Source organism: Electrona antarctica (genome assembly GCF_951216825.1).
Source record: "Electrona antarctica genome assembly, chromosome: 12".
Taxonomy (NCBI): Eukaryota; Metazoa; Chordata; class Actinopteri; order Myctophiformes; family Myctophidae; genus Electrona; species Electrona antarctica.
The window spans coordinates 49,597,072-49,611,624 of NC_136793.1; the positions used below are offsets into that span (position 1 = coordinate 49,597,072).

Consider the following 14,553-nt stretch of genomic DNA (forward strand, 5'->3'; position numbering starts at 1 on the left):
AATTTTTGTTTTACACCTCTGCTGCTTAGCGGACAGTGTGGTGTTGTAGAGGAGGTCTCCCCGGACATGTGCATATGTCACACTAGTCGATACATAGCAGGGATTTTTGTCCACTTTATAAAGTCCATGCACAACAGTGAATGGACTTGGGCATTTATCCATTTAGATAACTTTTTAACGTTATTTCATTACTTATTTTTACACAGAAACATAATGTGTGTCTTCACAATAACTGTAATGTAATAATAATACTAATAATGTAATGTAATAATTATTTAATTAACCATGCTTTTATTCTGAAAGCAACCGGATGTCTTAAATTTGCTAGCTCTCAAACAGGAAGTTCTAGATTTGCCAAAAAGACGGAGCCAAATCTAAGCTAGCAAATATAAAACTTCCGGTGGACGATCTCTTCAAAATAAGTATTGAAAAAAGATTCATTTGCACATTAAAACTATAAATTGAGCATTTAAACGATGCTATAAGACACACATTATGATGCTATATGTTTCTGTGTAAAAATAAATACATAAATAACAACGTTATCTCAACAATGGATTTAAAAATACATACCGGTCAAGTCAGTGCATTTAAAAAAAAGTGTCTTTTAGAAAACATTAACTTCGACACCTTATTCTGAAGGAAACCGGATGTCTTGCTCCCAATGCCTTGCCAAGCAGACAGTGCCACTTACTCAATGGTGTTCATAGAACAGTATACAGACAGACTGCAAATACGACGCCACCGTGTGGACGGTCACGGAATCAAATTTGTTTTGGGAAAAAAAAAAACAGAAGTTAGAACACACGCATTCGTGCATTCTCTCTCTCTCTCGGAGAAAGAGAACACACACACACACACACACACACACCATTGTGGTCCTCATAGTCATACAAACTATTACAAAAAACATGACAATTCACATGAGGCACAAAAAAAAACCAAGAAAGACGTCATACACTTAAATCAATACAAATCAACAAAACAGCCCTTAAAATATACCATCTACAATTCTACATCAAAACGAAATATTAACACACACACACACACACACACACACACAGACAGACAGGACCTATTACAACACCCTGCCAGTTATTGCGGAAAAGTAAATTGCCAAAAGAGAAAACATTGATTGATTGATTGATTGAAGAATTTATTAACAGTTTTCAGAATTTACAGTACATTTCAAGCACAAACTCAATACAAAGGCTGTTAACTGTGAGTGGACGACCCAATTAAGCATTACACTTGTTTCCAACAGGGTCCACCATGTTCAAATCATCAAAACATTTGTACAAATAGACACTTCTATAGACAGAACAGGAATTCATCAAAAAGGAGGTAAAAAGGGAAAAGAAATATATACAGTGAGGGGAAAAAAGGGGGGGGGCGGGGGGGATTCAGATTTTACGGGGGCCAGTTTCGAAATGCAGCCATCCGTAGGTGCCCTTTGAGAGCGGTTTTGAAGGAGTCAAGGGATTCGCATGTCTTAATGACAGTTGGTAGGGCGTTCCACATTTTGGTGGCATAGGAGCGAAAAGAATTTAGTCCCTTGTTTGTGCCGAATCTGGGTTGTACATGGTTCGTTGCACTCCCTCTGGTGTTGTGGGTGTGGACTTCGTTAACATTAAGGAAGTATCTAGACAGGTACATGGGTATCTTGGTGGTGTATCGAATCTTGTGGACCAGACCCATTGCAAGTTGCTGTACTCTGTCGTCGACCCTAAGCCATTCCAGCCTGTCGAAGTGGGCAGGGGTGAGGTGGGTTCGGGGGGCTAGATCAAGTAGGAGCCTGACCAGTTTGTTTTGGGAAGTCTGGAGCCTGGTTTTAAGGGCCTTTGAGGTGCTGTGGTACCAGGAGGTGCATGCATAGTCAAAGAAACCCTGTACAAGGGCTCCTGTTAAGGTCTTCAAGGTGTTTTTGTTGACCAGTGAGGAGATCCTGTAGAGGAATCTTGTTCTATGGTTGACTTTTTTGATTACGTTGGTGGCCATTTTATCACCGGAAAGATTAGCCTCCAGGATGGAACCTAGGTAGGTAATTTCATCTTTACGTGTGATAACATTGTCACCCACTCTAACCAAGAAGCCATTTGCCTTGCTGAGATTACTAATAGAGCCAAAGAGAATGGATTCAGTTTTTCCCAGGTGTAAAGATAGTTTGTTATCAGCGAGCCAGGTGCAGATTCTACCGAGTTCAGAGCTGAGGGCATTTTCAACCTGCAGTTTGTCCCTGTCCGAGACCAGCAGTGCTGAGTCATCTGCGAACAGGAACAAGTTGCAGTCACAGGCTGAAGTCATGTCGTTTACATATATTAGGAACAGTAGAGGCCCTAGTATGCTTCCTTGTGGAACGCCACAGCTCACTGGGAGGGGGGGGGACAGTGTTCCGTTCACTTCCACCATCTGTTCTCTCCCCTCCAGGTAGGATTGCATCCAGCTCACTGATGTGCTATCGAAACCAATTGCTTTTAGCTTGTTAACCAGTATGGAGTGGTTCACTGTGTCAAAAGCCTTTTGGAGGTCCAGCATGACCATGCCGCAGTATTTGCCAGCGTCCACCTCTTGTTTGATGTGGTCGCTCAAATAGAGAAGGCATGTGTCAGTGGAGTGGGATGTTCTGAAGCCAGATTGGAACTCGTACAATAATTTATTAGTGGCAAGATACTTTTCAACCTGTTCATAGACTATTTTTTCCATCACTTTCGAGATGGAACTAAGAATAGAAATAGGGCGGTAGTTGCCGGGGTCTAATTTACTCCCTTTCTTGTGCAAGGGGGTTACATATCTTCTAAACATACAAGGGGAAGGAAAACAAAAACTATGTTTCCGTTTGATGCCACATCAACTTTTACATGTTTCTGTCCAGTACTACCAGAGGTGCCCAAAGTTCAAACCAGCTCAACAAAATCTACCCAACGAAAAAAAATATTAAATTGTTGAAAATAGTTTAAATATGTACCCGAGGGGGCTTTGGAATAGTGGCACTGGCATAACATATAAGACAAATGCACTTGAAATGGTAAATTAGAGGGGGAGAAATGGAATAGGCAGGGTTTTTTACTTTAGTATTTAATTTGTAATGCTACCTACGTTTGTGCAGCTCTTTTTGATGTCAATCAATCAGGTCCCCTTAATTCAAGTTGCAGATGCCAAAAAGTTTATTTTAATATTTAAATTAAAGATTATTTAGGGGCATGTCATGTGATCTACCTGCACAGCCTTTGTGATTTACTGGTAGATCACGATCTAACTTTTGGGCACCCCTGGTCTACACTGTTAAGATTTTGAAATATGAAATAGGAGAGCTACACTGCCAGTCTTAACATGGGTCTGGAGACTAGTATTCTGGTGTAATTAATAAAGAATACAACTTGCACACAATATTTCTCAATTGCAGATTTAATGTGTATTGCTAAGCTTTTTATCAGACACCGGTTCAGACTCTGAGCATTAGAAATCTTTGAAAAACAATGAAACACAATATTCACATGTACAGTCATACAGTATAATATACAGTATATATACCGATGTCATCGCTAGGGACACATGCATCAGTAAGCAGGAACTGGGGATGGTAATGAAGTCTGGCGTGGCATTGTGAAATCCATGATCTCGACCGCTGTCGAAAAATGATGATGATATATACCGCATGGGGCAGGACTTAGTCTACTTCCAACTGCTGACAGGTCTGTGTTCTTAGGATCTTTAAAATGTACTGTTCCTTTGCTGCTAGCTGCTTCCGTAGCCACTCAGAGTTGCGTCTAAACTGAGACCCCCATAAAGTGTAACCGGAGCCTCTATGGTTACACTTTACTTGGGTCTCAGTTTCCTTTCTAACATACTTCAGCTGCTCCTTTAGCCAGAAGAAAGGACCCACTTTTCCTACTGGAAGAAGACCAGGGGTATAGGAATGTATATGTGGAATGTAGTCAGGGCACCCTGAGTCTCCTTCCAACTGCTGTCCTTGTATGCTTCTCTGACTTCCTATTTGTCCTTCCTTTTGTTCCGATTTAGTGACAGTATTGACGGCCATTTCTGTCCATTTCTGTCCAGTTTGGCCTTCACTCAGTGACAGGTCTGCGTTCGGATTTAGGATCATTAAAATGTACTGTTCCTTTGCTGCTAGCTGCTTCCGTAGCCACTCAGGATTGTGTTTAGGGAGGTCACAGTTTGCTAGAGCTATTCTAACACACTTCAGCTCGTCCTTTAGCAAAGTATAACCTTGGTCTATTCCTACTGGAAGAAGACAACGAATATAGTCTATTTCCATCACAAGTCTTTGTATGCTTATATAGCTTTCTTTTTGTCCTTCCTTTTTTTCTGCCATTTTCTTTTCTTCCATTTGGAATTCCGCTTTGGTGACCGTATTGACGGCAGATTGCTGTCCAGTTTGGCCTTCACTCAGTGAGTGAGAGTTCTGCTCTAGTCTCTTTAAAATATACTGTAGCTGCTTCTGTAGCCACTCAAAGTTGTTTTTAGGGCTACACTTTGCTTTGGTCTCAGCATGCTTTCTAACATACTTCAGTTGCTCCTTTAGCCAAAAGAAAGGACTCTGACTTTCTATTTGTCCTTCCTTTTGTTCTGCTTTGGTGACAGTATTGGCGGTGGATTGCTGTCCAGTTTGGCCTTCACTCAGCGACAGGTTTGAGTTACTTGGTGTTCGCTCCACTCCTGCTTGCTTTTCTCCTGTGATTTGATCGGAGGAAACCGGTTTGTTTACTCGAGCTATTAGCTTTCTAGCTTTATCCTTTTGCGAAATATGTTGATACCGCCTTTGCAGAAAATTAATGACGTGGATGGCTGATTTCTGTCCAGTTTGGCCCTCAGTCTCGGTCAGTGACAGATCTGTGTTGAAGTAAGAATGTCCAAGTGCAGTGTTGCAACCGGCAGGTGGATATGGATGAATATATGTATGAGGGTAAACATGGACATCCAAGGCTCCAGTGTCAGCAGAGGGACATAAAGGAGTCATTGAATCATTACAAAAAGCAGGGGGATAGGAGGACGAAGGTGGTGGGATGTCATTGGACCCATAGTTCAAGGAAACACAGTTGCTAGTGTCACTGTGGTAGGCACTGTACTCGGAGTGCTGGACTGAAGTATATGATGGAATTGCAGAAGTAGCATCGGAATTGTACATTGGTATTGCACATGCAGCATCAGGATAGGTAACAATATATTCTGGGTTCTCTAGATACTGATGGCGACCAGTAGAGCCATCTCTGGAAGCAATTATATTCTTTTCTCCATCTCGTTTTCTCCTTTGCTCTCTACTTCCTCTCTCTCTGCTTCTCTGTCTAAAGTGTAGACCGTATTCAGAACATTGTGTTTGTTTCCTGCTATCCCTGGAGGTTTTGCTGGGGGAATGCTGATGACGGGAGGGACTAGAACTAGGCCTGTCAGACACTGATGAAGAGGAACGACTGTGATCACTTCGTACATGCTGCTGACTTCTTTTGCTCAGAGCTGTCGCGTCCGACCTCAGTTCGGTTTCATTCTTCATACCATAGAGCCTCTTCTGTGTACGTTCTTCTAGTTTGCACATGTCATCTGCATCCATACTAAAACCAATTGCCTTCAGAATGTTCTGGAGATCTCCCTGATGCTGCTCCAGTTTGGGTTTCTTCTCTTCCACCACTGGGGGAGACATGGATCTACGACTAGAGACAAAATGGTAGTCGCCTCCGTTGTCACTCTGGGCGGATTTCTCCTCACGCTGGATGTTTCTTTTACATGCCTCGTTGGAAATATGTTGATTGAGCAGTTCAGTCGTCCTCTCTGCACTGCCAGACCGACGGTCCCTCTGCCCAGCTCCACATTGTAATCGTTGGCTGTCACTCTCGCACACACCTGACTTTTCCTTCACAACTGGGGTATGACTCTGCAGAAGACCCTGACCAGTAGGAGGATGCTCATTGTCATCAATGAGTATTCTATTCAGCATCTCAATGTCCACCCCTTTATTAAGTACACTGAGGAAACGCTGGAATCCTTCGACAGTCGAGTTCTTTTCCTCAACTGTGGTAGTAGGGCTCTGGCTGGGAGGTTGTGGTTTAACAGGGATCTGCCAAAGGGCACATGTAAGAAAACATCATTATCTGTTAAAGAGTGCAGCATGCATCAGGGAATTAAAACGTTGAGTGAGCTTCTCAGTACTTCAAAAGCTTAGTAATTTATTTTACATTTTCAAGAAATTGTTAGACATTATAGTTGCATGCCATGGCTGAGTATACGATTATGTTAATTGATGTTATGTTATGTCCTAATAAAGTGGCTGGTGAGTGTATAATATATTAATTGCGAATACATGCGTGGAGGTCAATAATTGTACAATAGTTAAGTGATAGTTTGATAAGTGTTCAACAAAGCTACAAACCTCCCCATGTGAATCCAATAAACCAGAATCACGGTGCCTGTTCATCAAAGCTTTCACTCTGAGTTTTAGAGGATGGTCATCTTTGTTCAGGGTTGACGAACTTGTCTTCTCCACAGGATTAGGTGGTGGAAGGTGGTCAGTTGGAGTGGAGAAGGCCTGGGCAGTTGGAAGGAAAATAGTTTGTTACACCATCAGATGCACATATACGGACATCTACACCACTAGATAACGTATGGTATGTAGGTGTAGGTCAAATATTAATAAAAAAAACACACCCGTGTGAAGTAAGTGGTGCAACTCCGTGTGGGGGTCCCCCAGGGGGGGTGGGGGTTCCAGACCCACAGGAACGCACCCAGGGTGCCGGCCCGACCCCAACCCGCCCGCGTGCGAAACGGTTGAGAAATGACAAAGTTACCGTGTGGGGGTCCCTCTACTGTACCATCTACTGTACTGTACTGTCACTGTACTATACTGGCACACCCAAAATCACCATATATACAGTTAATATATGCGTGTGTGTTTGTGTGTGTGTTAGGTTGCGCACAGGTGGTGAAAAACAACCATGCTGTTTTCGTGCTCAGACGCACCCAGCCAGCCACCCATCCACCCACCCACCCAGCCAGCCACACACATAGTCACTTAAGGAAGTGGTTGCACCACTTAAAAAATAAAAATAGATAATTCCTCAGTCCTCATAGTTGGAGACAATTAATAACACAAATGTTTTGGCTATGGAGCCTTCATCAGGGTCATAGCCGAAACACTGCATGATTAAATGTCACTATCTATGAGGACGGGGGGCAGACGTTAGTCCGACACACCAACTGTCCGACATGGGTGGCCACTGGCCAGTTAAGACTCACCCGTGGCTTCCAACTTTTGTGGACAGTTGAGACACAATTCTGTTTCTATAGACACAGTATGTCAGATAAATCAACCGTCCACTTAGCCGCAATTTGCAACACTAGATTATTTTTATAATGGGATGAATCTAGAGTTGCAAGACCATCCATTGACAGCCCATTCATCCAAATTGCATTTGCGATCTAAAATTGTACTTAGTTACTGTAGTACTTGAGTATTTATTCATTTATTTGACAGGGACAATGCACATTAATCAACACGTCATTTTTCAATTCCATGAAAATGGGGCAGAGTTCGCTAATTTTCATCTGTAGTCCGTGAGCAGGTTCTTAAAAGTGATGATAAAACTATCTATACAAAAAGCACATACAATACAATACAATACAATACAATACTACATTACAAAGACAAATAAACATGATACAGGGGACAGAAGAACCACCGTGGGATGTGAGAAATCAGAAATGACACCAGTGACAAATGGAGCTGATGATTACTCATGATCAGCGGGGTCGAGTCCGGGGGTGCTTGAGGGCTGAAGCACCCACTGACACAGTGGGCGCGTTCGGAAATAGCGCACTGAGCGCACTGTGCAATGCAAACTAATAGGCGAGTGCGCTCCCGCACTGGGGTGCGGGGCGGGGGGGCAACCACTGCCGTTATAAGAACTTTCCGTGCCTGCTCATGATTACAGAATACAGATTTGATTTGCTTTTAGCCAACTCTTAACACTCCCAACGCGGATCGCGTATCAATACGTTATCAATTAATCAAACGTCGGGTGCGGATCACGTATCAATACGTTTCAATCACTTTTTTATAGCATACTTTCATTCATCTTTTTACCCACCCGGACAATGAAGAACCATCGCCCTATCATTGTTGCTTAGTCCCGCTCACGTGATCAGAAAAAAAACCAAAAAAAAAAACCCCCCTCCCATCCTGAAAACAGGAGGGCGGGCCGCTTTACGTGTAGAAGCCACTAAGCCAGTCTAAAATGGGCGCGCCCATGGAATGATCCAGTCGGTGTATGAAAAGAATCAAATTTCACCTAACCTCGCCTCACCAGGCTTTCCTCCAGCTATTGGCTTTCACACAACACTATACTACTCGATTCCCCCCTCCCCTCCTGTTTCTCCTGCAGGAGGAGCCTTGCGACATGGGGGCTCTGTCCTGGCTGGCTCTGTCTCTCGGAAAAAAACAACCGATCGGCATTGCATTGCGTCTGCAACACACATGGACAGATGCATGTTTCCTTCTTCATACTGTAGCGAGCAAACGATCCCCGAGCCTACAATACTACGAACTAACCACCGTATCGACGGGCCGCCACGACAAGACAGTGTGCCGTTGGTGGATCACGTATCGCCATGCAGAACCGTCATAATCGGAGATCGCTCGGACGTGTGATTGTAACGCTTTTTTATTCATTATAATTGTAGTGATAAGACCGCAATGAACGCATCGGGGACGTAATCGACCCGGGTGTAATGTATAACGAACTTTTCCGCGTCCTAAACCGTGGTGTTGTGATCCGTTGTCGTTGACATCACAGCCGGGGGAATCTTTTTTTTTCCTCCATCGCCTCCAACCTGCATGCCCAGGCATGTTCTCTTGTTAGTAAATATACTTCACTAGCTTGAAAAACATAATCAGCTGATGATGACAACGCGTCTCACCGTTATACTATAGTTCTGAACCGAACGGTGAAATGGGACTTTTTATAGCCGTACGGATCAAGACTTTTGCTGCCCAATGTGCCCATGACCCCCCCCCCCCAATGTTACTGCGATCAAAACAATGAAAGCAGTGAGATAGATTAGGCGAGGCGGCAATCATCATCAAAAAGAAAGCATAGTTATGAAGGTTTATAGTCAGACATTGACAGGCAGATATAACAATAAACACAATAAATATGCTATACATCCTATACATCGAATGAAAGCCCTGAATGTGTACTTTTACGAGGAAAAGAGTAAACATTGATCCCATGTACAGTTTGTCATAAATTGGATACTGGGTGGATGCACATTGCGCCCACCAGATATAACTGCAGAGAAGACATGGACCCTAACTCAATATTCACAAAATAAGGCCTATAGCGACATATAAATACTATATACCGTATGAAACAGAAGACTCTCTGCTTTCATAAGAAAAAAACTTCTACTGTAGTAATAATAAAAATCACACCCATGTGAAGTGAGTGGTGCAATATGGGACAGAGTTGCACCGCTCACTTCACAGGGGTGTGATTTTTATTATTACTACAGTAGAAGTTTTTTTCTTATGAAAGCAGAGAGTCTTCTGTTTCATACGGTATATAGTATTTATATGTCGCTATAGGCCTTATTTTGTGAATATTGAGGAGTTCACGTCCATGTCTTCTCTGAAGTTATCTGGTGGGCACAAGCTGCATTCAATAACCAATTACTGTCTAACTGTAGATGGGATCAATGTTTACTGTTTTCCTCGTAAAAGTACACATTCAGGGCTTTCATTCGGTGTATAGGATGTATAGGATATTTATTGGGTTCAATTTTATATCTGCCTGTCAATGTCTCTGACTTTAAACCATCCATAACTCTGCTCGCTGTTCAAGATAACCACTTCCAGGCAAATGCAGGTGTTGCAAAAAGGTCAATATCTCCAGAATGGAACATGGTAAAATCAAAATGTATTTTTTTAATTGAAGTGGACAAGTTCAGCTTTCTTTTGATGTAGGCGTGTGATTCTCGCTATAAGAGAACATTTTACTGTGGGCCCCCGAACAAGGCCTTTGTGCAATGTTAAATGGCAGCAACATCCAAATAGGCCTGTTGAGATCTTCCAGCAATCAAAGTGTTAAGGTTGAATTTGAAGGTCAGATAGTTGGAGGCCTCTCTTACTTCTGTAGGGAGACTGTTCCAGTGATGGGAGGCACTAACAGAGAAGACTGTTTTACCAAACACACTACATCTGGTTGGCACTTCGCAGTCAGTATATATATGTAACTTAACACAGTATACATGTACTTACAGTAGTTGCTTTGCGCCACTGACCATCGGGCAACCTTCGTTGCATGATCCCATTCACCCTCTCTTTCAGTGGTCTGTTGATGTTGTTGTAGGCTGAAGAGCATTTAGTGCTGCTGGGGAAACCTACATCCTTTTCTCCTGTATTCATAAAGGGCAGAGTATTTCTCACGGAATACATGTCCACTTTGCCAGAGAGATCCCTGGAATCAGTCCTCCGTCTTGGGCTTTTCCATTGTATCTGGTGAGTGTATTGCCAGTCTGTAGGATCCATGTTTAAGTCTGTTCCAGACTGCCCAGGGATTATTACTGCATAACAAAACAAGGGGAAAACGTGAGGTTTAATCAGCAAACGTCCAACATAACAAACAACACACACAAAAACAACCAGAGTGTTAAATAATCTGCTAAAGGAGAATTCCATACTAAAAGGCTTTCTTACCTTTCTTTGTAGTTGTTACGTCCCCACCAAAGAGGCCCTTTTGTTACTTTGTGCAAAAGCTCCTTATTGGCTATTTCCCCTACCATAAGCCCTAAATGAATTGCATTGAATGGGAATTGAATGGGGCTATGGGGTGTTGTGCTAATTCGCTTATTTCCATCGCTCAAAATTATTATTTTGTATATATATCCTCTCTTCATAATGTAAATAATATCCCAAGCGGCACACTTTACTACTTATTTCGATGGAAATAAGCGAATTAGCACAACACCCCATAGCCCCATTCAATTCAATGCAATTAATTGAGGGCTTATGGTAGGGGAAATAGCCAATAAGGAGTTTTTGCACAAAAAAACACCTGGACCTCTTTGGTGGGGACGTAACGACTACAAAGAAAGGTAAGAAAGCCTTCTAGCATGGTATTCTCCTTTAAGTACTATAGACGAATAACAGTTTAAATCCAAATTGTATTCTGACCCCTCCACGTTAAGGCCTAGTTGTCCTGACCCCTTAGTGGGGACTTAAACTGTTATCTGTCTATAGTATTCATTGATCCTTTTGTAACTTTGAGAGAAACAAACCCAATTTGACTCCTATTTGTACACTTTCCTAGAGTTCTGATCAATTGAAAATTGTGTGCGTGTGTGTGTGTGGTAACAGTCAGTATGCAGTGCCAGTTGGTGCCACAGGGTGGTGCACTGCTCCCTTTTGTTTTGCTGTGTGTAGAAGATCTGACGTCACTTCCACTACATGCGTGTACTATGTTCAAGGATAGTCTAAGAAGGATGAGACGCGAAGACCGTACGGGCGACGCCATGTTGCTTTGGAAGGAAAGAAACATGCGCAGTTGTGCATGTCCAACTTCCTGGTCTCAACTGCGCATGTTTCTTTCCTTCCAAAGCAACATGGCGTCGCCCGTACGGTCTTCGCGTCTCATCCTTCTTAGACTATCCTTGACTATGTTAGCGCGCAGTGTGACTGTAGGCTCCGTTCACTTTTGTTTATGATATCCGTGCTGTCTGCCGTGAGACCTGGCTTAATATGGTCAATACTGAGTCAATGCTCTATTAGTTGGCTGCCAAATAAACCAGCTAGTGACATGCATCTGTGTCTGTGTGAATACCTGGACGACTGACATCTATTCTGCTGTATCCAGCCCACCATAGTCTACTCCCTGCTCAACACGTCACAATGTGTGTGTGTGTGTGTGTGTGTGTGTGTGTGTGTGTGTGTGTGTGCGCAGAGCTTGCATGTAATACCCTCCTCTGTCCCCAGATAACCAAGTTGCCAACCATTTGAAATGAAATTATTACTATATTTACCCAGGGTATCTGGGCTAAGCTCAATAACTTGTTTCCAGCCAGGCCCTGCTCATAGAACACATTTCATTCGTAGTGGTTCAATGCCTTGTTCAAGGGCACTTCAGCGGTGGTAATTCTAACGTGTCGGACCGCTGATTCGAACTGGCGACCTTCCGGTATCAAGACCGCTCCGCAATCCGTTCGGCCACCGCTGCCACGATTTGCTTACTGTAGCCCCTAATAAAAATACACAGGGGTCTTTCAACACAAAGGATCTCTAGAGAGGATAAAGGACAGGATCATCATCTCACACCTGGCTGGCCCTGGTATAGCCTCTTAGGGGCCATCCAGATGAGGACGATTTCGGTGTTTCTCGGGCAAGTAATTAGCCAGTAAATCAGTCCGAGTCTAAACAAGCATTGTTTAGGTTTAAAGGAATTCAGACCCTGACTCCCATTTGGCCACGTCAGTCACTCAGCTTGGCCATGCTTGAATTATCCTCGTTCAATCTACCGTGCTTTTGTTTCATAAAAATCCACCATAGACATGTTATGAGAGCTTCTGTCAAGACATTCTGTGCAGGTGATTCTTTTTCTAAGTGTTGGAGTTTGGAAGCACTCGTCGAAGTCACTGAACGTTATGCGTACGTACCCTACCACCTGTTTCGAATTTGCACATAATGCAGGAGGCAGCAGCGCGACCCGATAATAAAAACGAGTGTCTGATACTGTTAATAAATACTAATACTCAATCAATCAAATAATAAACAACTCACAGCTGTCTCCACTCTCCACTGAAGCGTCAATGCGTCGTGTCCATTTCACTTGACTTGTATCAAACAGTGACATTTAGCGGTTACAGGCAAATATACACTTCCACGGACGGTGCTTGTAAAAACTATTAATCTTTACCTTTAACGACCACGTTGACCATAAAAAGATTGACAAGAGGAAGAGAATTCTAAAAGCTTAGCCATTAGCACGACCCAACTTACTCTATGCGGTGTTTATAGGACAGTATACAGACAGACTGCAAATACGACGCCACCATGTGGACAATTTTACATCAAAATTCGTCCTACCAGGCTACCAAACATAAAAACTCATTATGCAGAATGGCCCATATTTCACAATAATTTGAATCATATATTATTGTAAATTGAATGTGTTCATTACTTTAATTGAATTGTATTTCATTTGAAAAGCAATAACCACAGGCTAGTACAACAAGGACTCAAGGAGGATTTAAGACATAATAAAGTGACATGTTAATGAAGGAATACAACTTAAAATATACCAGCATCTTATACTGGAACCTTTTCCAATAGCCAAGATTTTAATAAATGTTTGGTAGGCTATTTTAATTCCAATTTAATTGACAAACGCTGAGGAAGGCCATACAGGCCGAAACACGTCCGTTTTTCAGTCTCAGAGGTAAATAAAATCATTCCAAACACTTCATTTTAACATCTCCTCAGGCTTTTGTGTGAACGCAAGACAGTTTTTAAGTTGCTTAATGTAATATTTAGATATTTGATACTCAGTCAGATCCCCCCAACCTCCATTTTAACCATGATATTGTCCTAATGCGTGAAGGGGGACTTTATTTATTTGTTTTTTTCAATTACGGTTTTCTTTTATTTCATAGGCCTATAGACAATATATTTTCCAGTGAAGCAAAATGTGGCATCTGGCTATGAGGGAGGCAAACTCAACTAAATCTGCCTGAAATTGCCCACCACGGGAGACACGCCAAAAATAGCGACTAGGACTAAGTGGGTCCTCGGACCCCCAGGGGTCCTTTAGGGAGTTCCAGGGGGTCCCTAGCCGCAATTTGCAACGCTAGATTTTTTTATAATGGGATGAATCTAGAGTTGCAATACCCTCCATTGACTCCCCACTCATCCAATTTGGTTTGCGATCTGCTTGTCTTAAACGACGTTAAACTCACCAACATTGCAGCTGTAGTCCAAGCTTGAATTATCCTCTTTCAATCTGCCGAGCTTGTTTTTCATAAAAATCCACCGTAGACATGTTATGAGCTACTTTCTGTCAAGACATCCTCTGCAGGTGATTCTTTTTCTAAGTGTTGCAGTTTGGAAGCACTCGTTTTTGTTAACGGGTCGCGCTGCTGCCTCCTGCATTATGTGCAAATTCGAAACAGGTCGTACACAGGGCCGTTCAGTGACTTACGACGAGTGCTTCCAAACTCCAACACTTAGAAAAATCACCTGCACAGAATTTCTTGACAGATTTTTATGAAAAACAAGCTCGGCAGATTGAAAGAGGATAATTCAAGCTTGGACTACAGCTGCAATGTTGGTGAGTTTAACGTCGTTTAAGACAAGCAGATCGCAAACGCAATTGGATGAGTGGGGAGTCAATGGAGGGTATTGCAACTCTAGATTCATCCCATTGTAAAAAAATCTAGAGTTGCAAATTGCGGCTAGGGGGTCCCCAGCTAAATGATAGTTTGGAACCGAATGGACCCTTATGGAGCTGTAACTCTGAGTGTACAAATGGGGTTCAAAACTTTTGTTTGAACCAAAAG

The 14,553-nt window shown here is 42.7% G+C and overlaps 1 long non-coding RNA gene across 1 annotated transcript; it reads right to left on the reverse strand.

Annotated features, from left to right (window-relative positions):
- Window positions 1-2,973: 2,973 nt before the first annotated feature.
- On the reverse strand, window positions 2,974-13,014 carry LOC306933555. The gene is made up of 4 exons (XR_013791244.1): window positions 12,779-13,014; window positions 10,265-10,569; window positions 6,383-6,538; window positions 2,974-6,070 (listed from the first exon to the last, which is right to left on the reverse strand). It is a non-coding gene; the product is annotated as an uncharacterized lncRNA (long non-coding RNA).
- Between the last annotated feature and the right edge of the window lie 1,539 nt (window positions 13,015-14,553).